Here is a 26,905-nt window from a genome sequence, read left to right as displayed (position 1 = left end):
GTAAATAGACCCCATAAACCGGCTATTGCACACGCCGGTACAGGAGACTAAGGGGTCTATTTACTAAGCCTTGGACAGAGATAAAGTGGACAGAGATAAAGTACCAGCCAATGAGCTCCTAACTGCCGTGTTACAGGCTGGGTTTGAAAAATGACAGTTAGGAGCTGATTGGCTGGTACATTATCTCCATCCACTTTATCTCCGTCCACGGCTTAGTAAATAGACCCCTTTACTCCGGCAATTTCTCGCGCAATACACCCGAAGATGCTTAGGGAACTTCACTAGTTAAGGCGCTAAATAGAAAATCAGTGCTTACAAGGGGACTGGGCATCCAGGTAATTATTGACCTTGAAGAACAGTTTGCTTATGGTCCACTGCCTAGAGCACTCATTCATTATTCTGTATAGGGTCAGTCCAATACAGCTGCACGACGGTTCGTGCTCTAAAGTGGAGATTGAATTATATAAACTTTTAATTTTTTCAAGACTGAAATATCTAGCAATTAACAATTGCCTATTGACACTTTGAAGGATGTTTCTATCCCGGACAGAGGTGAATTTATCTATTAAATCTTGTAATACCAACGCACTCTGGTTCACTCCGTTTACTATAGAATAGATGTTTAGTAACATAATTGATACACTTTACAAAATTGTGGCTAACCAATTTTAATATCACTTTGTTGTTTCTAAAGGTATAACATTTCTGTAATAATTCATTCTTTGAATATATGGTAGATAAATAAAACTATTTTTTTTTAACAACAAGACAGTAGCTTTAGAGCTTCTCTCTATATATTCTCACAAGTTCATTGGTTACATTTCTCTATATGTCCAAAAATGAAAGGGGGCTGGCTCTGCTATGAAGGCCACCAATTTACTCTTCTGAGCATGTGCAAGAGATGATGTCATGTTTGGGTTGGACTTTCAGTTTCAGAAGTGATAAGTGATTATGATAGCTGTCACAGAGCTTGTAGGTTGGGTACTCGGAGGAGCTTCCGATAGCCGGGAAGTGGGACTGGGCTGTACTGGAACTAAGGAGGGTCGAATGCAAGATCTCTGCATGCAAGTTCTTTGTATTCACAGGAGAGGCGTAGACGGGATGATGACGGGTAATGTAGGCCTGGAACTGAACTCGTCTCAGGAATCTGGCCTACTAACTCGTAACAGGGGTCCGGGCTGGTACCGGATAAACTGGATAGCAACAGGAATCCGGCCTGGGGGTTTATTTACTAATATTCGTGTTTTTGCCGTTTTTAAGGGTGTTTGAACTCGAATGGTATCAGGTGCATTTTACTGCAACTTTTTGAATCCTGATACGATCATTCACTAAGCTGCCGAGTTTTGCACATTCGTTTTTTCCGATGTCGATGTGATTCGTAATGTCAGGCAGTGTTTTACGGGAGTGATGAGTAAAACACTGCCTGACAAAACACAAGGAATCCCGGACGGATCTGTGAGATCCGTGCTGGGCTTCATTGTGTACCTTAAAAAGGTGTTTTAATTGTTTTTAATTCTGAAAAAAATTGCGTGGGGTCCCCCCTCCTAAGCCAAACCAGCCTCGGGCTCTTTGAGCCGGTCCTGGTTGAAAAAATATGGGAAAAAATTGACAGGGGTTCCCCCATATTTGATTAACCAGCACCGGGCTCTGCGCCTGGTCCTGGTGCAAAAAATACGGGGGACAAAAAGCGTAGGGGTCCCCGTATTTTTTGAACCAGTACCGGGCTCCACTAGTCAGAGAGATAATGCCACAGCCGGGAGACACTTTTATATAGGTCCCTGCGGCCCTGGCATTAAATCACTAACTAGTCACCCCTGGCCGGGGTACCCTGGAGGAGTGGGGACCCCTTAAATCAATGGGTCCCCCCCTCCAGCCACCCAAGGGCCAGGGGTGAAGCCCGAGGCTGTCCCCCCCATCCAAGGGCGGCGGATGGGGGGCTGATAGCCTTGTGAAAAATGTGAATATTGTTTTTAGTAGCAGTACTACAAGTCCCAGCAAGCCTCCCCCGCAAGCTGGTACTTGGAGAACCACAAGTACCAGCATGCGGTGGAAAACCGGGCCCGCTGGTACCTGTAGTACTACTACTAAAAAAATACCCCCCAAAAAACAGGACACACATACCGTGAAAGTATAATTTTATTACATACATGCACACCTCCAAACATACATACTTACCTATGTTCACACGAGGCTCTGTCCTCTTGTCCCTGTAGAATCCTTGGGGTACCTGTGAAAAAAATTATACTGACATAATCCAGTGTAGAATCAGACCTTTGTATAATCCACGTACTTGGCAAAATAATAAAACGGAAACCCGACCACGCACTGAAAGGGGTCCCATGTTTACACATGGGACCCCTTTCCCCGACTGCCAGGACCCCCCCTGACTCCTGTCAAAGAGGGTCCCTTCAGCCAATCAGGGAGCGCCACGTCGTGGCACTCTCCTGATTGGCTGTGTGCTCCTGTAGTGTCTGTCAGGCAGCACACGGCAGAGATTCAATGTCGCGCCTATGCGCTCCATTGTATCCAATGGTGGGAACTTTGTGGTCAGCGGTTGACCGAAAGTAACCTCACCGCTGACCGCAAAGTTCCCACCATTGGATACAATGGAGCGCATAGGCGGTTTGTGTGTCCTGTTTTTTTGGGGGTATTTTTTTAGTAGTAGTACTACAGGTACCAGCGGGCCCGGTTTTCCACCGCATGCTGGTACTTGTGGTTCTCCAAGTACCAGCTTGCGGGGGAGGCTTGCTGGGACTTGTAGTACTGCTACTAAAAACAATTTTCACATTTTTTCACAAGGCTATCAGCCCCCCATCCGCCGCCCTTGGATGGGGGGACAGCCTCGGGCTTCACCCCTGGCCCTTGGGTGGCTGGAGGGGGGGATCCCTTGATTTAAGGGGTTCCCACTCCTCCAGGGTACCCCGGCCAGGGGTGACTAGTTGGGTATGTAATGCCAGGGCCGCAGGGACCACTATAAAAGTGTCCCCCGGCTGTGGCATTATGTACCTGGCTAGTGGAGCCCGGTGCTGGTTTCAAAAATACGGGGGACCCCTACGCTTTTTGTCCCCCGTATTTTTGGAACCAGGACCAGGCGCAGAGCCCAGTGCTGGTTGATTAAATATGGGGGAACCCCTGTCATTTTTCCCCCCATATTTTTTCAACCAGGACCGGCTCAAAGAGCCCGAGGCTGGTTATGCTTAGGAGGGGGGACCCCACGCAATTTTTTTACCGTTTTTACACTAAACAGACACTTTCCCATAGATAACCATGCACAGATCTCACTGATCCGTGCATAGTTATCCAAACTCGACTGGAAAAAGCAGGTCTATTTTTTTGCAGCTTTTTTTAACGAATCGAAAAAAAATAGACCCGCACTTGAGCACTCAGAGACTAACACCCAAATACGAATGACTAGTGAATGCCCGTATTGTATGAATTAACAGCCGCGTTTGACCGATGGTCTATTCATTCGTATTTCGGAACGTTGTCATTCAAACCATTACGAATAGACCAGACACTGCCGAGATTGGTGCTTAGTGAATTCCCGGATTGGGACTTAGAAAAAAAAACACAAATCGGCCAAACTCGGATTTTTAGTAAATACTGGCCCTGGTTCCAGATATAACTGGTTCACAACAGGAATCTGGGCTTGCACCGAATATAACTGGTTTGCAACAGGGATCCGGGCTAGTACCGGATATAGGGGGTCATTCAGACCCGATAGCATGCTGCCTTTTTTTTGCAGCCGTGCTATCGGGTCTGAACAGCGCATGCGTGCGGGCCGCAATGCGCAGGAGCGTCGCTGGCTGTCGCCGGGTGTCGCCAGACAGTGACGGATTCTACGAAAAAAGCGATCGCAAGAAGATTTACAGGAAGTTTACTATTGTAGAGACTCATTGAGTGTAACCCAGACTTCCAGTTCCACAGAAGTTACCTGTAGTCGCGGGCGGACCGGATCAGAGGCGACCCGGAAGCGGAAGTGAGGAGGAGTCAGGGAGCTGGGGAAGCTGCGCCAGGCGGAGCAGAGCGGGTAGCGGGGGATCGCCAGGCGCCTGCCAGAGCGGAGCGGGCAGCGTGTAGCTGCTGCCGCTCTGGTCTGTGTGTGAGCCGTTGGGGAGCGGAGCGGCTGGGAGCAGAGTACAGCGGAGCAGGCAGCGGGGGATAGCTGCTGCTGTTGTGTGAGTGTATGGTTGTTGGGTGAGCGGCTGCAGGCTACATTCAGTGCTGCGTGAGGGTGTGTGTGTGTGTGGGATTGTTTGAGTGAGAGGGAACTGACGGACCGCTGCTACAGCGGCTTGTGGATTGTGTGTGTGTGAGGAAGAGGGAAAGGGGAGTGCTGCTGCTGGGTGAGTGATTGGGGGTGAGCTACTGGGGATAAAAAAAAAGTGAGAGTGCTGCTGCAGGGAGAGAGGAGTGAGAGAGTGCTGCCAGGGGAGTGAAAGTGTATGAGGGCTTCTGGTACTGTGAGTGTGTGCTGCCGCAGCCTGCGCAAGTGTGGTCTGTGGATGAAGCAGGACCTCAGACTGTTACGCGACTGAGGGATATTCACAATCTCGAGCGAAGTTTAGATAGAACGGTGGAGGAGTTGCAGCAGGGGTCACTGGTAGCAGCAGGGGTCACTGGTAGATGAGGAAAATCAGGTAGGCAGTTGGGTCACTGTTAGAAGGAAGAAAAAGAGGGGGAGGCACGACATCTCAGATCTATCAAACCCGAACAAATTTGCCCAATTGGACGAAGATTCGGTGGATGATAGCGACGAAATGACGGAGCCGGAGGAGACTGCTCCCTCTAGCAACCGGAAGAGTGGTCCCTCTGGCTCAGATGGGATGAAAGCTAGAGAGGCGCCCAGGCAGATGGTGGTGGTAGGGGACCCTATCATTAGGAAGGCAGATAGGGCAATCTGCTACCGGGACCGTGATCGCCATACGGTCTGTTGTCTCCTGGGTGCTCGGGTGCGGCACATCGTGGACCGGGTAGATAGATTGATATAGATTGTTGGGAGGGGCTGGGAAAGACCCGGCGGTCTTGGTGCACGTTGGCACCAACGACAAAGTTAGTGGTAGGTGAGATGCCCTTAAGAAAGATTATAGGGACTTAGGCCAGAAACTAAAAAAAAGGACATCTAAGGTATTTTTCTCCGAAATATTACCAGTGCCACGCGCTAGCCCAGGGAGACAGAGGGAGATTAGGGAGGTAAATGTGTGGCTCAGAGACTGGTGTAGGAAAGAGGGGTTTGTGTTCTTGGAACACTGGGCGGACTTCTCAGTCAGGCGCCATCTTTTTTCTCGTGACGGATTGCACCTGAATGAGGAAGGGGCTGCGGTGCTGGGGGTAGGATGGTTAGTAGGTTGGAGGAGCTTTTAAACAAGGAGCCTGGGGGGAGGGTTTAGCTAGAAACTATGGGTCATGCAGCGAGTATAGTAGGGATGGTGGTAGTGAGATAAAAGGGGGTGGAGAAGGGGGGAGGGAAAGTGCAGCTGGTAAGGGTATTTATTTACATGGGTTCTAATAAGGGTGTTAAGAAAGGTATTGCTAAAGTATTAAATAATAACAATTATGTGTCATCATTACAGCCTATAGAAAATGTTGTACGGGACTTAAGGGAAAATACTTATGTCAGGGCGGTGAATTTAGACGGGAACATTGGGTTGACCAAAGAGAAAAGTAAGGTGGGCAATACTAAGTACGGTGGGGTTGGAGAGGGAGCGAGAAGGACAGTCTGTATCAGTAACTCTACGGATGCACTAGTTAACCAGGATGGGAAATCTTTAGGAAAACAAACAAATAAAGGAACCGATAAACTAAAATGTATGCTTGCTAAGTCAAGAAATCTAGCAGGTAAAATGGGGGAATTGTAATTGTTAGCATCAAAGGCTGAGTATGACATTATAGGTATTACGGAAACATGGTGGGATGACTCTCAGGACTGGGTTGCTAACTTGGAGGGGTATTCTCTTTTCAGGAGGGACAGGGCTAACAAAAGAGGAGGAGGTGTATGTCTTTATGTTAAACCATCACTTAAACCATACCTAAAGGAGGTTATCTATGAGGAGACTGGCGATAATGTGGAGTCACTATGGGTTGAAATCTCAAGTGGGGGAATTGATGCAAAAAAACTAGTCATAGGCACTGCAATGCAAATTAAGACACATTTTTTGCCATAAAATACTGCCAGCGCTGACGGAGTTGCACGAGCGCTGTCAGCTCACTCACGCCAGGCATCTCCTGCTGCGTGGCGTATTGAGGAAAAATGTATGAGGACTCATCTGTACATAGGGAGAATCACTATATATGTTGAAAACTGCAATTTTCCTTGAATTTAGTTATCTCCTTTTGATACATAGAACAACCAATATTTTAAAGGGCAATGTTTTTCATGACTGTGTCTTGCTACTAAACGCATTGCCCTTTTAAAATTTCATCATAAACACGCTCAGAAGTGTCTGGTTTAACATCCCGACTCTACACTGAATGAAGTAGCACAACTGATCCACTGGTGAATACTAGGGTGTAAATTTACTAAGATGGGAGTTCTATTTAAGATGGGATGTTGCCCATAGCAACCAATCAGATTCCAGATATTATTTTCTAGTAGATGTAGATAAATGAGAAGTAGAATTTGATTGGTTGCTATGGGCAACATCCCATCTTAAACAGAACTCCCATCTTAGTAAATTTACTCCTAGGTGTTCATTAATTTGTTAGTTGCGCTGCTTCTTTCTGAGGTTCAGTTGATCTACAACTCTGGCACCTCTGTTACATGTTCTACAACGCAACATATATGGTAAAAAAAAATTGTATTAGGCATCAATTTAGTATATTAAAAGTGAGAGATCCAAATCCTTTTTCGGCTACTAGCCATTTGTACACTTTGATCGGTAATAATAGAAGAATGAAATGTTGATATTTTATGGACTTGTCTAATGTTGTTATATCTTTACAGAACATGCAGCGAATTCTGGCAGTGGGAAATTGCGAGAAGACAAATATTGTCCCTTTGACCCAGCAGTACCTGGATATAGAGATGACATCCAGATCACACTTTATGGTTGTTGCAAAGGTATGAATGAGTCCTTAAATCTTTTCTGAGAATTGCATATATTATACAATATATATTCCGCAAAACAATTTCCAAGCACTATAAACACGAAAAACTGATAGAAGTTTGAAACTATAACAATTTACATTTTTTTTACCAAATTAATCAAAAACAAAATCAGCATGAGTAATAAAGGAATAGACAGCATGTCCAAGGGGACAGTTTGAAATATTGGTAGTACTAAAATACTTTTTGTTCATGAAAAAAAAAAAAAAAAATCTGTAAGATATGGTCCCATTAACAGTTTTTCATTGATAAATCCTGTAACATTTTACAAAAGGCTGTGCTGTAGGACTAGCTCTTCAGGTTTGTGCAAACTGTCTTTGGTGCGTTTTGTTTTTATATGTATGCAGAATAAATTGTATTGAAGTGCATTCCTCACTTCAATGGCATGTGGTGGAATATGATGGTATAAAGGGACAAATAAATAAATAAATATATATATATATATATATATATATATATATATACTTAGGAAACATGATGTGCTGCTTACATTTGTCCTGAGCTACAGAATGTTCAAGACACACAGGCATGATAAAACTTGCCTTCATTCCTTTCTATGTAGTTCATCTTGAGCATACTACAGGAGTCCTTGGGTTAGTAAGACCGGTCTTAGGGCCTGATTCAGAGATTTTCAAAATCCCAATTTCAAGCGATTATCGACGGCCTGCCCATGCCTCTAATTTGCACTGCGCATGTGCTACAATGGTCTTGTGACGGCGGTCGCAGAGAGGATGTAACCGTTTAAGGGCGATAATGGGGGTGGTTGCAAAAACGCAGGCATGTCGCGACCATATTGGGGGTATGTATGGGGCAGTGACTGTGATCCTGTACTCAGCTGCAATGTATCTGGCATCTTACTTCCTGTGATCATGCTGCACAACTATAGGACACCGCAGAACTCCAATAATCAGCTGATCTGTGACGGATGCTTCGTCTTTGTACAGAGCCGCCGGGATTTGCGGCATATTTTTGCACAGCTGCAGTGTACATATTCGCAGCTGCAAATGCATTTGCGTATATCTCTGAATCAGGCCCTTAGTTACTGTTCACGCTTTTGGATCGCCGAGTCACCTTCCTTCTTGGTTATCGCTCCCTTATATCTGCTAGTATGGAATGGCCGTCATGCATTGCACATGCATAGCTTACAATGTGTAGAAAAGCCATTCTGTAATGATAGTCTTCTTGAGTAGTACCATTATAACAATATAAAGTCAATAACATTAGTGATGTTTTTCTAATACATGTTTGCATGGAACTAAATATAATTATAGCATTTTTAACATTTTGCATACACTCTTGACTCTTCATTAGGTGTAAATTGGATTACATAACATTGAGTGAGCAAAAGTATACAATCACAGCACTAGAAAATAATAGTAATTAAATAATAATAATAGTGATAATAATAATAATAATAATAATAATAATAATAATAAAAACCCTAGAAAAAGAAACCTGAAGTGTTCAGTGACTTACCAGTGTGCTGTCCTATGCCTGCGGAATGATCACTATGGCCTTAGATACTAAGGTGGGATGCAGCCTGGACCATCCTGGGGCAGCAGCTGCTGGAGTGTATGTGTGAGCTAAGCTACTTCTTGTATATATACAGTGTGCAATGGATATCCTAATATACCTTTCATTCAACTCGCTGGGCAGGTTTCTACATTCTGTGTAACATGGAATGATACCAGAATTTGCTGGCATATAAAGCCAGTCAAACCGGTTCTTCAGTCATCCAGGAACAAGTCCAACCAGTCTGCATCAAAGACTAGAGCAACATGCTGTGGCTCAGCACCGCTAAGCTCCATCCACTTCTGTGAATGATTCATTCCCTCGTCAACTCCCAACAAATGGAGAGAATGATGTAGCCTCCAGCAAAATAATTTAGCAGACTTCTGTGGGAGTGGCAAGCATCCGTGTCAAGTACACAAAGATCCTTGAGATAAATTTGCTGAAGGACAATGTCTTTTTTATAAGACTCACAGGGTTTCAAACAACATCTATTTATGTAGCTAAGGTGCACAATAGCGATTAGGCAAGAATCCATATCCTAAGGGTATGTAAGATAATTTAATGTAAATAGTATGTTACATATCACACGGGCTTAATACAGGAAAGGAAGTGGCAATTTGGTTTACAAAATTTTAGAAATGCACCAAGATGGCTCTTGACTTGCAGTGTGGTCTCAGAAAGGGTCAGGAGCATAGCTATATCTTTGTGAGCCCCATAGCAAAATTTAGAAAGGGCTCTACCAGCACTCCGTCAGAGCAACAGGAGGGTCAGAACAGCAGATTTTTGTTATTAGATCTTACGCTGTGTGCACAGTGGCACAGGTTCCATTACTGTCAGCTGATCCTTCTTCTACTGAGTTTGGGGCCTAATTCAGATCTGATCGCAGCAACAAATTTGTTAGCTAATGGGCAAAACCACAGGGCTAATTCAGACCTGATCGCTGCTGTGCGTGTTCGCACAGCGGGCGATCAGGTCTGAACTGCGCATGTGTATGCACCGCAATGCACAGGCGCAAAGGGTCAGAAGTGCCGGGGAGCGCCGGGCAGTGATGGGATGGTGCGAAAAAAACGATCGCAGGGGTGCTTGCAAGAACATTGACAGGAAGAGGGCGTTTGTGGGTGGCAACTGACCGTTTCTAGGGAGTGTCCGGAAAAATGCAGGAGGGACTCAGTGTTTTGTGGGAGGATTCGTGACGTCAGCTCTGGCCCCAATCATCGCAGCGGGTGAGTAAGTCGAGGGCTGTGCAGAGACTGCACAAACTTCTGTTTGTGCAGCTCTCCTGCACATGCGATCGCACACCTGCACAGCGATTTCCCCCTCCCCCTGTAGGCAGCGACTACCTGATCGCAGGGATGCAAAAAACTCACCCTAGCAATCAGGTCTGAATTACCCCCCATATGTATTGCAGGGGAGGCAGATATAATGTGCAGAGAGAGTTAGATTTTGGTGGGGTGTGTTCAAACTGAAATCTAAATTTCAGTGTAAAAATAAAACAGGCAGTATTTACCCTGCAAATAAACAAAATAACCCACCCAAATCTAACTGTATCTGCATGTTATATCGAACACTTTTTTAACTATTATTCCTCTCCCCCAAGCTTGCGCTCTTTGGTGGTCATTCCGAGTTGTTCGCTCGCTAGCAGTTTTTAGCAGCCGTGCAAACGCTATGCCGCCTCCCACTGGAAGTGTATTTTAGCTTAGCAGAAGTGCGAACGAAAGGATCGCAGAACGGCTACAAAGTTTTTTTGTGCAGTTTCTGAGTAGCTCTAAACCTACTCAGCGCTTGCGATCACTTCAGACTGTTTAGTTCCTGTTTTGACGTCACGAACACGCCCTGCATTTACCGAGCCACGCCTGCGTTTTTCCTGGCATGCCTGCGTCTTTCCTGGCACGCCTGCTTTTTTTCAGTCACTCCCTGAAAACGGTCAGGTGACACCCAGAAATGTCCACTTCATGTCAATCACTCTGCGGCCAGCAGTGCGACTGAAATGCTTCGCTAGACCCTGTGTGAAACTACTTCGGCCGTTGTACTAGTACGTCGCGCATGCGCATTGCGCCGCATACGCATGCGCAGAAGTGCCGATTTTTTTGCCTCATCGCTGCACAGCGAACGAATGCAGCTAGGGATCAACTCGGAATGACCACCTTTGTTCTGGCTGTAACCCCCATTCTGCGGTCCCTCTCTCTCCCAAGCTAGCGCTCTCTTCTCCTGTAGCCCCCCAGGGTCCTTTCTGCTGTTCTTCCTTTGCCTCCCCAGAAAAAGCTCTTGTCTCATGTAACCCTGGCCTACTACTCATACAGCCCACCCTTACTCCTCATCTTGCCCACCAAAGTACTAGTCCAGCCTCCCTCCTCTTCTCATGATCCAGCCCCCTCTCTCCTCATCTGGTCAACCCCCTCTTTCCTCATCTGGACAGCCCTCGCTCTCCTCATCTGGCCCGCCAACCCTCTTCTCATCCAGCTCACCCCCTTTCCTTTAGCTCTGCGATGTATAGCAGACGCTCATTTTTATCAAAATAATGAAATAACCTACACCTACTCTTCATCCTTTTCCTAAATATGTTATATAGACAAATATTCACCAATATGCCCATTTGCCACCTGGTATTCAACGTGCCGTTTAATGTGGTGTTGGAAACTATATTACTGAATCACTCCAGCGTGGGGTGGCACTGTTAGTGCGCTTGCATCTGGAGATTGCATAAATTCCTGCAGTTTAACTCCAATCACTTTCAGTTTTCAGTGTTTCATGAATGAAGGTCTCCATACTTTTGTGTGGGGACTGCAGACAGTATCAGGGATGCAAGGTAAACAGGAGATTACCTGTGTAATTAATGGGGGTGATTCAGACCTGATCGCTGCTGTGCGTTTTCGCACAGCGGACAATCAAGTAGCAACCGCGCATGCGTATGCACTGCAATGTTCACGCATGTCAGACAACAACAAAGGGCATCGCTGGTCAGCGGCGGGATGGTGCGAAAAATCCAATCGCACGGGCATTCCCAAGGTGATTGACAGGAGGAAGCCGTTTGTGGGTGGTAACTGACCGTTTATTGGGAGTGTCTGGAAAAGTGCAGGTGTGTCCAAACGTTTTCAGGGAGGGTGTCTGACGTCAGCTCTGGCTCCGATCAGCCTCTTCTCATTACACTGTAGGAGTAAGTCCTGGGCTGCACAGAGACTGCACAAAGTGGATTTTTGCAGCTCTGCATACACATGGGATCGCACACTTGCACGGCGAATTTATACTCCCCCTGGAGGCAGCGACTATCTGATCGCAGCGGACAGCAAAGTTTGCAGCTCTGCGATCAGGTCTGAGTCACCCCCTATAGCCCTAATACTTGTATTTTTCAAATGCAGGTTAAATTATTTTTTTTTATCTCTTACATTGGGTGATGGTGAATTGGCCCCATAGTATTGTTAAATTGTATTTTTTCTCAAGATGTGCAGAAGTGCAATTTCCTGCACTACAATCTTTAAGTTAAGCTTTTCCGTCACCATTCTTTACGGTATTTATAGATTTGCATTTCATTCAATTTGTAGTCTATGAATAGCGCTGGGATGACAGTGTCAGTTTTTCTGGTTAGGGAAGCCAATCCAGCCGTTTTATCAATCCCGGGATTTGGGATTGAAAAACGCTCAATCCCGGGATTGCAGTATAGATCGGCGTATGGTGCAGGACATACTTGCCTACGCTCCCTCATTCTGCAGGAGACTCCCTTAAATAGAAGCAATCTCCCTGACTCCCTGAATAGTCCAGCAATCTCCCTGATTGCACCTTAACCCCATTGTGCAGCTGTTACATTCTTTGGGTTGGGGGGGGGGGATTAATCACAGATACATACATTCAAATGGGAACATCAGTGGCCATTTCCCTGCATTGGTTATAAGACACAATGGGGCAGATGTATCAACCTGGAGAAGGCATAAGGAAGTGATAAACCAGTGATAAGTGCAAGGTGATAAACACACCAGCCAATCAGTTCCAATATGTAAATTGACAGTTAGGAGCTGACTGGCTGGTTTGTTATCACCTTGCCCTTATCACTGCATTATCACTTCCTTATGCCATCTCCAAGCTTAATACATCTGCCCAAATGATCCCTATGGCTACATGAATTTTAAATAAAGTTTCTCGTGGCCACTTACAGTATATGGAACCTCTTGTAAAGCACAATACACGAACAAATTCTGCAAAATATAAGAGTATTTTCTACAACAAGTAGATCTTACTAACTTTGGGGCTCATTTACATTTGGATGTAAGTCATTTTTCTGACCTGCCTCTCAGATGTAGCAGTACACGTCCGCACTGATAGGTGTTACTTTCACATCTCCCTGAAATGCTTTTTTATAAGTAGGCAAGTATGGTGCAGGGAGAGTCGGCGTGGGAAGCAAAGAGGAAGGGTGTAGGGAGCAGTGAGGGAGGGTAGGTGTAGGGAACAGTAAGGGAGGATGGAAGTAGGAAACAGTAAGGGAAGATGGGAGTAGAGAGCAGTGAGGAAGGGTGCAAGGAACAGTGAGGGAGGGTGGGAGAAGAGAGCAGTGAGGGTGGGTTTGTGGGGAACACCAACAAGATGGATGTGGTGAGTGTGTACATGGCACTTACTATTAGGTGGGCAGCCATAGAGACACAGACAGCGCCAACGACGTTTCAAATGTAGCACCGGCTGCGAGCCTCTTAGGAGCCACTGCTGCAGCTGCTTCCCTGATGGCTACGTTCCGCCAGCTCCTATTGGCTGGCTGCTGGTGCAACATTTGAAATGCCGATGTCTTTATCTGTGTGTCTATGGCTGCCCACCTAAGTGCCACATACACCGCTGCCACCCGGGCCGCACAGCCGGGCAGCGTCTGAGCCAAGTGTGCTAGTGCTCAGCGCTTCCTGGAAAAACTGCGCATCCACAACCTAATCTCACAAATCCTGGGATTTGAGCCAAAATCCCTCCCTAGTTCTGATGTGTGGTGTGTTTAGAAGACTAAAAATACTAAAGGCCAAATTCCCCCAGATAAATTTGCACATTTTAGTAGGCAAATGCGGAACAAGGTGAATATGTTGCAGAGCAATATTAAAATTTTACTCCTCTAAAGATAGAAAAACAACATGATAAAATTCCTGATGTATACATAAAGACACAATGACCTTTTTCTTACTACAGTATAAAGTAGTGTACAATATTATAATGACATCTTTATCCTTTAATGGCCCTAGGCTGCAGCTCCGACCACACATTGCAAGTGGGAGCCGGTTAGCACATATAAACATACATATGATGTTGTACAGCATGTAATATACTGTATGTGCTGGCTTGCCTTACCCAGGGATCAGCAGCGGCCGCTATGTGCATCACTGACCTGCCACCGCTACACAGGACTTATCTGTTTGTCTATCATTCTCTATAAGCCCACCACCCACTCCCATTGACTCACAGGAGGCGTCAGGTCAGTGATACACACAGTGGCGGCTACTGATCCCTGAGAAAGGCAAGCAAGCACATATATTACATACAGCAACATGTGCATGTTTATATGTGATGATTGGCTCCCCCCCTGCAATGTGTAGTTGGAGCTGCAGTCCAGGGGCAGCAGCTGCCAGAGCCGGCCCTAACCAATATGATGCCCTAGGCAAGATTTTGGCTGGTACCCCCTAGCACTGCCGCTAGTTCTGCAGGAGATGCCTGGCATGAGTCAGCTGGCAGCTCTGCTAACATCGGGCACCTTTTGTTTATGAAAATGCATCTTATTTGCATTACTATGTGGCTAGGATGCACAAGCAGCTTCTGCTGATTAAAATGATATGCAGCATGCCTATACTTTGTGTGCGATTGCGGCTGTATCTACATACGAAATGCTACATTACAGTGATTTCCAGGAATACACTGCAACGTAGCATTTCATATGCAGATACAGCTGCAGTCACACACATAATATAGGCATGCCGCATATCATTTTAATCAGCAGAAGCTGCTGGTGCCCCTAAGCATACCAAATGCCCTAGGCATTTGCCTAGTTTGCCTATGCCTAAGGCCGGCTCAGGCAGCTGCTACTGTATATTACCCTCAATGTTTTACAAAACATGAACCCTAAAGCCCCATACACACTGAATGATTTTTATTAGCGATATGGATGATAACGACATTTCTCAATGATATTGGGGGTAATTCCAAGTTGATCGCAGCAGGAATTCTGTTAGCAATTGGGCAAAACCATGTGCACTGCAGGGGAGGCAGATATAACATGTGTAGAGAGAGTTAGATTTGGGTGTGGTGTGTTCAATCTGCAATCTAATTTGCAGTGTAAAAATAAAGCAGCCAGTATTTACCCTGCACAGAAATAAAATAACCCACCCAAATCTAACTCTCTCTGCGAATGTTATATCTGCTACACCTGCAGTGCACATGGTTTTGCCCAACTGCTAAAAAAATTCCTGCTGCGATCAACTTGGAATTACCCCCATAGTCCAGTGTGTATGCACTATTTTGTCAACAATGCACTCTCCCGCTGGTCTTTGATGAGGTCTTCTGTCATGTGTAAATGCAGGTCAGTTTTGACTATATTGTTAGAAAGTGCATGTTCGGGGTGGTGGCAGGATGGCGTCACTGAACGATATCGTTAGCGATATTGTTCAGTGTGTATGCACTATGTCATTTGCCCAGGAGTACAAGGGCAAATACTGATGATATCGCTGATGGAGCATATCGTCTAGTGCAGTGGTTGAAGTGGAAATTTTGAAGTGGGGTATGGAGAAGTGAAGGTTGTAATTATGTGTGCGTGCTCTGGAAAAGGGGTGTGGTCACTCAAAAGGGGGCGTTTCCTTCAGTGTAGTTTACCACACTATATACCCCTTATACACATTATGGACCACAATAGTAGGACCCCTTACTGGTGCCCATTTCACTTTATACCACACAGTATGAGCCAAAATTCACATTATAGCACACGGTATGAGCCGAAATTCACATTATAGCACACGGTATGAGCCGAAATTCACATTATAGCACACGGTATGAGCCGAAATTCACATTATAGTACACGGTATGAGCCGAAATTCACATTATAGCACACAGAATGAGCCGAAATTCACACTATAGCACATGGCATGAGCCGAAATTCACATTATAGCACACAGAATGAACCAAAATTCACATTATAGCACATGGTATGAGCTGAAATTCACATTATAGAGTGACAGCAGGGACATTGAAAGTGACAGAGGGACAGGGAGAGTGACAGCAGGGCAGGGACGAATCTAGACTTTTCTTTAGGGGGGGCGGTTTACTGTTTAATCTTGACTCCTCCCTCTACAGTCCCAACTCCTCCCATCTGCAATCCTAACTCCTCCTCTCTCAATTCTGACTGAACTTTTTGAGTGAGACTGAGAGAGAGCTTTGTGATTGTTCTATGTACATGTGACTGTGCTATGGGGTAATTGTATTTATTAGCCCTAGTACCCACACACCAGCAAGTGAGGGGCAAATACTCTGTAACCCTTGCTCTCCTGGCTCCTCTGTGCTGCTGTGGTATAGCTGCAGCACATCGTTCTGCCTCAGGCTCTCCCAAGAGAGCTCTCTTCTGCTCAAAAGTGGGCGTGGCTATGACTGTGTTAGGGGGGGCGGTCGCCCCCTTCGCCCCCCCCCCCCCCCCTAGATCTGGCCCTGCAGCAGGGACAGGGAGAGTGACAGGGAGAGGGGCAGAAAGGACATACAGTAGGGACTAGGGAGAGAGAAAGGCAGCAGGGTAAGATTACCTGTTTAGCAGCGGTGGTGGTCTGAGGTGCGGTGAATGAGGAGGTTGTGGTAGGCGCGGGGTGGAGGAGGCTGTGGGCCTCAAAGATAGTGTGGAGGAGAAGGCTGTAGGTGTGCAGAGGTCTGAGGGTGGCGGCAGAGGAAGCTGAGGGTGGCTGCAGCGGATCTGGGACCAGGCCGGCTTTATCCCTGCCGCCGCATCGAGCTCCTGTGACCGCAGCGCTAATATTTTAAAAAACTGCTGCGGACCGTCAGCCAATCAGCAACGGCCGCGCGGATGCTCCTGATTGGCTGCTGGTCCGCAGCAGATTTGAACTAGTAGCGCCACGGTCACAGGAGCTCGATGCGGTGGCAGGGATAAAGCCGGCCTGGTCCCAGATCCGCTGCAGCTGGGAGTCTGGGACCAGGGCTTCCAGTGGGCCGGCGGAGAAAGGGACAGAGTGACGGCGGGCGGGTGGACCGGGAGCTCAGCTCCTTTGTCGGCCCTGCAGTGCTCGAAGAAGTGCCGGTATACCATACCGTTGTATACCGGCCCACTTCGATCACTGGTCAAGTGTGTACCCATCTTAAGATTGTATTAATTAACCAGTAGCTTTTCTGGAAGCATGTGATTGCAGCCAACTCAACGCATGTTGAGCCTTATACAGAGTTGTATGTGTTCTTGTTTGTGGAGTGTTTCTTGCATGATATTTCCATAGCATACGTTCCTACTTTTGAAAAAACATTTCAGTGAGATTGTGAAAGTAACACCTATCAGCACAGACATGTACTGCTACATCTGAGAGCATACCCTCCAGCTGTACCTTTTAGTCAGGTACAGTACCTTTTTATTATGGTCTGTACCGATTTTTGGCTCTCCGAACTTCCATTGAAAGTAGTGGAAAAGGGGTGTGGCCACCCCCTCCTTACATGTGGCCACGCCCCCTTTTGGATTTGTACCGATTTTTCTGTGTAAAATGTTGGAGGGTATGTGAGAGGCGTGTCATAAACATGACTTACATCCAAATGTAAATAAGCCCCACAGTTAGTAAGATCTACTTGTTAAAGAAAAGACATATTTTGCAGGATTTGTTTGTGTATTGTGTTTTACAAGAGGTTCCATGTACTATAAGTGGACACGAGGAACCTTATTTATAATGCACGTAGCCATAGGGATCATTGTGCCTTATAACCAAAGCAGGGAAATTACACTGACGATCCCATTTGAATGTGTGTAGCTCTGATTTCTTTTTTTCCCCCAACAATGTAACAACTATATAATGTGGGTAAGGTGCAATCAGGGAGATTGCTGGGCTATTCAGGGAGCCAGGGAGATTGCTACTATTTCAGGGAGTCTCCTGCAGAATAAGGGAGGGTGGGCAACTGTGGGGGTAATTCAGAGTTGATCGCAGCAGCAAATTTGTAAGCAGTTGGGCAAAACCATGGCCCTCATTCTGAGTTGTTCGCTCGCAAGGCGATTTTAGCAGTATTGCACACGCTAAGCCGCCGCCTACTGGGAGTGAATCTTAGCTTCTTAAAATTGCGAACGACGTATTCGCAATATTGCGATTACACACCTCGTAGCAGTTTCTGAGTAGCTTCAGACTTACTCGGCATCTGCGATCAGTTCAGTGCTTGTCGTTCCTGGTTTGACGTCACAAACACACCCAGCGTTCGCCCAGACACTCCTCCGTTTCTCCGGCCACTCCTGCGTTTTTTCCGGAAACGGTAGCGTTTTTTTCCCACACGCCCATAAAACGGCCTGTTTCCGCCCAGTAACACCCATTTCCTGTCAATCACACTACGATCGCCTGAGCGAAGAAAAAGCCGTGAGTAAAAATCCAAACTTCATAGCAAATTTACTTGGCGCAGTCGCAGTGCGGACATTGCGCATACGCACTAAGCGGAAAAACGCTGCGATGCGAAGAAATTTTCCGAGCGAACGACTCGGAATGACCTCCCATGTGCACTGCAGGTGGGGCAGATATAACATTTGCAGAGAGAGTTAGATTTGGGTGGGTTATTTTGTTTCTGTGCAGGGTAAATACTGGCTACTTTAATTTTACACTGCAATTTAGATTTCAGATTGAACACACCCCACCCAAATCTATCTCTCTCTGCACATGTTATATCTGCCCCCCCCTCCCCCGCCGCAGTGCACATGGTTTTGCCCAACGGCTAACAAATTTGCAGCAGTGATCAGGTCTGGATTATGGGTGGTATTCGGTATATCCGTTGTTGGGATCCCTGCGCACAGTATACCGGCGCCGGGATCCCGACACCCGGCATATCGACACCTTTTCTCTTTCTTGGGGGTCCACGACCCCCCTGGAAGGAGAATAGCGCCGTGCCCGCAGTGAGCCCACAAGGGGCTCATTTGCGCTCACCCCGCTGTCGGCAACTCATACCATACCCCTGCAATATCCCCTATGTGCAAACTGGAGCATATATGGCCGATATGCCGTCAACTGTGCATCATTCCCATTGTAGACATCGTACAGTCAAATATACGGGTGGTCTTCAGTTTGCCGGCTGTCGGGATCCCGGCGCACAGTATACCGGCGCCGGAATCCCAACAGCCGGCATACCGACACCTTTTCTCCCTCATTTGCTCTCGCCCAGCTGTCGGTATGCCGGCGGTCGGGATTCCGGCACCAGTATGCTGGCCGCCGGCATACCCTATTACACCCAAATATACAGTAGATACTTATAAAGACATTTTAAGAAGGAAATGAGGCTTGCCTGAATTGGGTGCAGATAGTGTGATATTATTAGACCACATATTCAGGAAATCAGGATCAACTGCATTTTTGCTCCTTTGAATTCATAATAAAAGACACACTCTGATTACTAGAATGATCAGCAGGGAAACTTGTGAATGGTAATAATGATAATGCAAAGTTGTAAAACAAAGTTCAGAGTACGTTAGAAATGGATGTTAGTATAGAAGTGTTTCTAGATGTATGCCGAGAAGGCCCACAATGTACTTCTCTCTAATTTCTGATTCTGCTGTACGACACTTTAATGACTCCAGCATATGGATTAAGGCAGTCTCATTTGGTAACTAAATGAGTAAGCTATTAAGCAAACACACCCTGTCTGTTTCAGCTCGATTCAATTACTACAGATTCATACATGATCTGATTATTGCTGTTTCAACATTTATCTTGCTTTAATAGCTGCATGATGAAAGAAAAATGGATTTGTAGATTCTATTCAAACAATTCTTCAAGTCAAGATAATTAGCATTGTGCTACAGGGCACAGAATCTGAAGTACCTGTGTCATATTTAAAGACAAACTGCCAAACTGGAGTATTTCAGAAACAGAATCATTTTATTTTATTTTAAATCTAGCAGATTTTTTTCATATCGAGCACAAATCTGGTGGGAAACCATTAGCACCTGACAGCTACAGGCAACTAAACAAGCCAACATTGCCAAACAGGAATAGGCAGAAACTCTAGTCTACATGCTACACCCCTGCATACAACACAACTGTAATCCAAAAACGAATGTGGAAGATTTTACTGCATATACACGCACTAAATCGAGTGCCATCTTAGCTGGAACTATCCACCAATCAGAGTGCTTGCAGCCATTAGCTGTATGGAAGTATATTGTGTGACGGCACTGGACTGCAGGAGGGGCATGCTATGTTTATTTTGGATTTTTTTTATTCCCGTGAATCGGTGGGTAGGGGCCCCAGTGCATTGCTCTGCCCAAGGCCTATAATTATGTTAAGACGGCCATGACTCCATCTCATCATTTATCTCCAATGGTGGCCAACCGGATATACAACAAACTTCCACATGTGCTTTAGCATACCTCCCAACTTTAAATGACTCTGCATCGGGACAGTCGCGTGGGAGGGCGTGGTCATGACCGGTTGGGCATGGCCTCTCTTCGAGAACCCATTTTCCAGCGTTTTGGGGGCATGCCCAGCGCTCCTCTGCTCCCCTCCCAGCACTGAATGGATGCTGCGTCTTTTCAAAGATCACTCGTTGCTTTGCCGAGCAGAGCAGCGGGTGATCAAAAGCTTCCCCAACTGCCCCCCCCCCCACCCGCGGGACGGACAGCGGGACAGTATCCAAATAGGTGGACTGTCCCGCTGGAATTGGGACAGTTGGGAGGTATGGCTTTACTACATATGTGATATTCTGCAGTTGCCATTTTGGAAATAGAGTGAAGCCAGTGTCATCTTAAAATAAAGTTGATTTAAAAAAAGATAATTTGCATGAGTGGACAGAGGAGCGCTGCAGTGGTACCATTGCACAGTGATAAACAGCCAAGAAAGAGGCAGTAGGAATGGCCATCGACCATCAATGATTCAAAATCATCGATGGTCTATGACCAATGTTAACTACTTTTACCATTGATGGGGGAGAACCAGATGGTTTCCCACCAACGATGGTAGAGTTACCAAATATTTTTTTTATCTCTTTCAGGGTGTCAGGGACATGGAGCATACCTCCGCCTCCTACACCCATGAAGCCACACACCCTGGCCCTGATTGGCCCGCAACTAACTCAATATTAAAGTAAGGATGACCATCGATGATCAAAACCATCAATGGTTCCCTTACAGATAGTTTCCCACCATCAATATTATTAATTGATGGTACCATTGATGGTAGACATCGATGATAGCCCACCGATGGTCATCCCTAAGAGGCAGAGAAAAAAATAGAACAGTAGCTGGGACTTGTGATGTACTGTCACATATAGGGGGGTATTCAATTGTTTGAAAAGTCAGTTGGGTGTCTATTTTCCCTATTTAATAGACAGGAAAAAAACAGACATCCAACGGACTTTACAAACAATTGAATATCCCCCATAAAGTCAAGCTTAGAGCCCTGTCCAATTGTTTGCTGTGCCTACTTTTTGGAGGTCGAAGTCACATTCTGATTTAGGTCCTCAGATTTGGCGAGAGGAATCCATTATTACAAGCAATGTTGTTCCTATTTATTATATCAGCGCTGCAACATTGCTATTTGACCTTCAGGTAAGTACACTTAAAGGGCCCCAATGTGTGCACAAAGAAATAACCGTAACCCAGGTTATATACAGTATGTCATCTGTATTAGCTTATTGGGACATTGTACTAACTAATGCGTAAAGGATGTTGCTAATTTAGTATAGGGAATAGCTGATTAGAAAAATGGTAATTGCTAGTTATTGTAATTTATGTGAGTTATTGTGTGTTTATTGAACCAAGCCTATTATTCTATAACAATGACCCATTTCCAGACATTTTGGGTTACAAGAAATACATCTAGACTGTTTTTGCATAAGCTTTGTTCCCCATTATCATTGTCTGGTTTGGAACCCTGGCCTCTCTGCCGGATGTGGACAGAGTTAGAAATTGCCATCAGTTCACACCTGCACCAGCGGCTGTGCGGGATGCTGGCCAAACTCGGATGTTTTTTTAAAGGGCCAATCATTTACAAGGCATGGTTTAGCCTTGTGAATGATTGCCCATTTAAAAAAAAAATCTGAGTTCGGCCGCCATCCCGCACGGCCGCTGAACTCGGACTTCATTACATATTGGCCCTAGTGTCTTCTTGGCCTGTATGCTTGACCCCCCTGCTGTATCGTAAATAAACTTAGGTCCTAACAGATCCTTTGATCAGCATCTCCACACAGTATAAACACACAATTGGTACATGTAAGGCCTGGCTGCTCGATCCAGATGACATACTCCTAGGCAGTTATTATATACGTTATATACGTTAATCCTCCTGCAGATCATTTTTTAGGCGTGAGTGGGCCCACATCATTACACCTCCCCCCTGCTGGTTAGAATACGCATACTTTTCCTTTAACAATTCAGATGTCTCCCGCCTCAGTGGGGGGAATTCAATTGTTTGAAAAGTCGGTTGAGTGTCTGTTTTTTCCTGTCTATTGGTTCTCAAACTCGGTCCTCAGGACCCCACACGGTTCACGTTTTCCATGTCACCCAGCAGGTGCACTGTGTATCACCAACTGTCACATTTTAAAAATCTACAGGTGACCTGCAAAACATGAACTGATAGGAAAAAACAGACATCCAACTGACTTTTCAAACAATGAATTACCCCCCAGTATGTTACCAGGAACTAATTACAGAATGGCACTTTAGGTCTACAGCTTTACAAATGACATTTTCCATATAGTATATGCAGGAGATCATAACACATACTACTTTTACCAATACCATTCTTAATTATGCCCATTCCGATTTGAAATGGGCTTTATCACTATAACATCTATCAATTTCATAAGCAACAAACCCTGTTAATTTTTCAAATTTTGTAGCTCTAGAAAAACGTACTGTATGAAAGTGTATGCTGATTGCACAAAATAGCAATCAGCATACTTCCCAACTTTGCTGCTGCTGAAAGAGGGACTTTGGTGCGACGTAGCTGTGCCCCACTGGAAAAGGAGGCGTGGCCTCAGGGAAGGGGCGTTGCTTCGCGGGAATGTCCGCGATGGCTTGCCACGCCCCAGGTTTTCGCCACTGAGGGGGTATGCCCAGCCCTCTATGAACTGCTGGCATGCCCTCTCTCCCTCTGTCTCTAGTGAATAGACACTGTGCGCGTACGCACAGCGTCTATTCACCGCTGCTCTACAGCAGAGCAGAGAGTGACAGAGCCTCCCAACCGCCCTCTTCCCCCCCCCCCCCCCCCACCGTGGGACACTGCGGCCCGTGGGTGGGACAGCGGGACAGTCCCAATAAACGGGACTGTCCCGCAAAAATCGGGACAGTTGGGAGATATGAATCAGTGTCCTTTGTACCATACAGTCAGCATGTACTACCTGCTGTTAGGTATTGCGTCTACGGTGTGTCATGTGAATGCAAATAGCATGCAAGATAAACAGCATATTTATTGGTAATATATAGTACATGTGGGATCAACTTCCTGTTACAGCCTGACAGTTTGATCAAAGTTTCCATTGTTAGCTCAGTGTTCTGGTTTCCAGTAAGCCATTAATTATATCCTCTGCTATAGATTCTGTTTTTTTTTCCTGCTAATTTTGATACCTGGGATACTAATGGTTTCAAAGTGATTTGCTGTAGAACACCAGTAGTTGATATTTTTGGCAAGCTACAGTATCCTAATGTATGCAGCCTTCCCATATTGCAGGATAAAACCATGGGGGTCATTCCGAGTTGTTCGCTCGTTATATTTTTCTCGCAACAGAGCGATTAGTCGCTAATGCGCATGCGCAATGTCCGCAGTGCGACTGCGCCAAGTAAATTTGCTATGCAGTTAGGTATTTTACTCACGGCATTACGAGGTTTTTTCTTCGTTCTGGTGATCGTAATGTGATTGACAGGAAGTGGGTGTTTCTGGGCGGAAACTGGCCGTTTTATGGGAGTGTGCGAAAAAACGCTACCGTTTCTGGGAAAAACGCGGGAGTGGCTGGAGAAACGGAGGAGTGTCTGGCCGAACGCTGGGAGTGTTTGTGACGTCAAACCAGGAACGAAACTGACTGAACTGATCGCAGTTGCCGAGTAAGTGTGAAGCTACTCAGAAACTGCTAAGAAGTGTCTATTCGCAATTTTGCTAATCTTTCGTTCGCAATTTTGATAAGCTAAGATTCACTCCCAGTAGGCGGCGGCTTAGCGTGTGCAAAGCTGCTAAAAGCAGCTTGCGAGCGAACAACTCGGAATGAGGGCCAATGTTTGTTATCTTTTTGATTTCTCCTGTGAGCAAGTGTAAGCGTGTATTAATGCATGTGTAAGGATGTGCCCTGTGGGCACATCCATGTTGTGGTCCCTAGCTGGGGACAGCGCTGGGGCAGCTTGTCTGTCCCCAGCGCGGAGGGTGCGGCGGCGGGTGCCTGGTGCAGGGATCGGATGTTTCCCTGCACCAGGCTGTCGGCGGCGGAGAGCGGCGCGGCGGCGCTTTAAACTTGGCGCCGCTGGGGCCGCCAATGAGAAGCGCCGCCCGCGGCTTTTTGAATCCGGCGCCGTCCGCGAGCCAATCACGGCTCGCGGGGCGCCGGCCAATCAGGAACAGGCGCGGCGAGCCAATCGGCGCTCGCCGCGTCATAGGCCCCGCCCCCGGCGTCTGACGTCAGACGCCGGGCGGGACCTAGAAGGAGAGGCCGCGCCGAAGAGCGCGAAGAAGAGAAGACACGGCCGGGAGCAGCGGAGGAGGTCGTCGGCGCGCCGGAGCGCAGAAGAGGATCCGGCGCCGAGGAGAAGACGACGACCGCGGGGAGAGGAGGTCCTGAGGCCGCGGAAGAGGCCAGAAGACGTCGGCCTGCAGAAAGAAGATGTCCAGCGGCGGCTGGACGCAGGGAAGAGACGGAGGCGCCGCTGGCCAGGACGGGTCAGCGGCAGAAGACGGTGGAGGCCCCCAGGTTAGGTAAGGCCTCAGTGAGGCTATCCTCCCCCTCCCCTTTTCCTCCCTCGACCACCAGGGACGGGCATTAGGCCCGAGGACACAATTCAGGCGCTAGGCCTGGGCGCAGTTAGGAGTTTGGGCCCCCAATATTTGATGAGGTGGTTTGGGCATTAGGCCCAAGCCACCCCACTCATGCGGCACCAGTTAGGCGGGCACTAGGCCCGGGGAACAATCTAGGCACTAGGCCTGTGGCTAATAGAGGGCGTTAGGCCCTAGGGTATTTGTGGCCAAATCAGGGATACGATAAGGTGACCCTGGGCACAAGGCCCAGGTCACCCAACGGGCGGCAAGTAGGCGGGCGCTAGGCCCGTGGGCAAAGTCAGGCCTCCGGCCTGTGGGCAGTTAGGGGGCGCTAGGCCCAGCGAAGCAGTGTTTCCCTGAGGTGAGTAAAGGTGGTACTGGGCGCTAGGCTCAGGCCACCCTGAGAGTACGGTAGGTGGGTGAGCTGTGCGGTCCCCACTACTGGGTGTTCTGGGTCGGGTAGATAAAGGGACAGCACCGTTTTATGTTGTAACTCCGATAGTGTGTTATATGTTGTTACCGTGCAGGGCAAAGTGTATGTGTTGTGTAAGTTGTGCATAGTTGTGTTGCACCACACCCACAGAGCTAGTTTGAGGGCTCCGCTGTTGTAGATAGTATAGGGTGTGACACTAGGTCAGAGTTAGGCCCTGCACGGCTGTTTCTCTTTGCCTCCTTACAGGGACCTGTAAGTGGAGAAGATCGGAGTGCAAGACTCGTGACGGTGAGTAGCATCCGTGTACGTCTGTCCCTTGTTTGTCCCCGAGCGCCGGAGTTAGGATTGCTCACGGACGTGAGAATCCCTTTCATCACACTACGTGCGAAAGCGCGAGTGTGTGAAAGCTGGGTAGCTGAGGCTTTGTGCCGGTGATGACCATTCACCCAGCCGGTGAAGGTCGCAGCCACCCCTGGGGTATCCCCTGTTCCACTGGAAGAAGGGTCGATACCCCCTTTAATGTAAACCATTCTCTCCTCAGCTCGGTCGACGGTCAGCTCCAAGAGGGAATCGCCGTGTCCGGATCCGACTGAAGAATTCCAGGTCCGTTGAAGGTTCCGGTACCTGAAGGTGAGAGAGAGCGGCGCCTGGTGAGTACAGAGTCTACACCTGCACGGCAGCAGGCACCACCACACGCACCGCACCTCTCACACTTGGCGTAGTCGGCAGGATCAAAGAGACCGGATCACGGACACGATGTGGAACGCCACCAAGAAGACCTCCCTGCGGACGGCTCCGGAGAAGACTCACCCCCGGACGTGTGCGGACCAGAGCGACTGGGTGACGGTGTCTGGGGCAGACATCCTGAAGATGGTGCAGCGGTCGGTCCAGCGTGAAAAAGAAGAGCGCCGGGAGAAGGGGCGCAAGAAGGCCGCTGTGACGCCCTGCAAGAAATGTCGGCAAACAGGTCACTTTGCCGACGAGTGTACTTGGCGAGAGACGTCCCCAAAGAAGGTGGTCCAGGAAGCGGACCGAAGACGTCAGAAGGGCCAAGCGAAGAAGGAGTCCTGGTGTTTGCTCTGCGGAAACTACGGGCATGAGCACAACAGTTGTCCTTGGGACGAAGAGTTGAGCGAAGACGAGGTTGATTCCTGGTGTGAAAACTGTGGAGATCCCCGACATCGGCTCCTGGAATGTCCATGGACTGAAGACCGGACGGACTACGAGGCCACGGTGAAGCAGCTGACGGAGTCTCGTCAGCAGCTTTGGGACCGGGTGGCTGCAGAGCCTGTGTGTGCGCTCTGCGAGGCGAGAGGACATGCGCTTCCCGATTGTCCGTGGAACGAAGACCGGGTGATTGCGGATGGTCGCGCCCAGAGATGGGAGGAGGAAACCAGGGAAATGGAGCGGAAGGCCTTGCTTGAAGTTAGTTCGCAGGTGCCCATTTCCTCTGAGCCGGAACCAACGGGTGAAGATTCCCCAGTGAAGGAGGTGGATCAGGAACCCGTCTTGGAGAAGGTGGCAGTGGCCCTCCCTTGTTGGAAGTGTCGGCGACCAGGACATGCGGCCAGTGAGTGCCCTTGGGAAGATGCCGCGGACCTACTCTGTCCCAGGAAAGTGACCCCAGTAAGGCAGAATCCTTTCCCGCATGAGGCGGAGGTGGACGACTGGGAGGTGAAGAGACCACGCTGCGAAGAAAAGCGTGAAGACCCAGTGACGGAGACG

General features: G+C 47.5%; 1 protein-coding gene across 2 annotated transcripts in view; it reads right to left on the bottom strand.

The window, feature by feature from the left end:
• RBBP8 (RB binding protein 8, endonuclease) overlaps positions 1–26,905 on the bottom strand; it is a 313,130-nt gene that overhangs the window by 223,777 nt on the left and 62,448 nt on the right. Inside the window, exon 1 of one of the 2 annotated variants that reach the window (XM_063923585.1) lies at positions 8,582–8,664. The exons of the other annotated variant lie outside the window; for it this stretch is intronic. The gene's annotated coding sequence lies outside the window, so the exon portion shown is untranslated. Of the gene's footprint in view, positions 1–8,581; positions 8,665–26,905 lie in introns of those variants that run through there. 2 annotated transcript variants of the gene reach the window in all.

The sequence above is a fragment of the Pseudophryne corroboree genome, chromosome 5, assembly GCF_028390025.1.
Source record: "Pseudophryne corroboree isolate aPseCor3 chromosome 5, aPseCor3.hap2, whole genome shotgun sequence".
Lineage (NCBI taxonomy): Eukaryota > Metazoa > Chordata > Amphibia > Anura > Myobatrachidae > Pseudophryne > Pseudophryne corroboree.
Note: the sequence above shows the minus strand (reverse complement) of the source record. Positions and strands in the feature narration are given on the sequence as shown.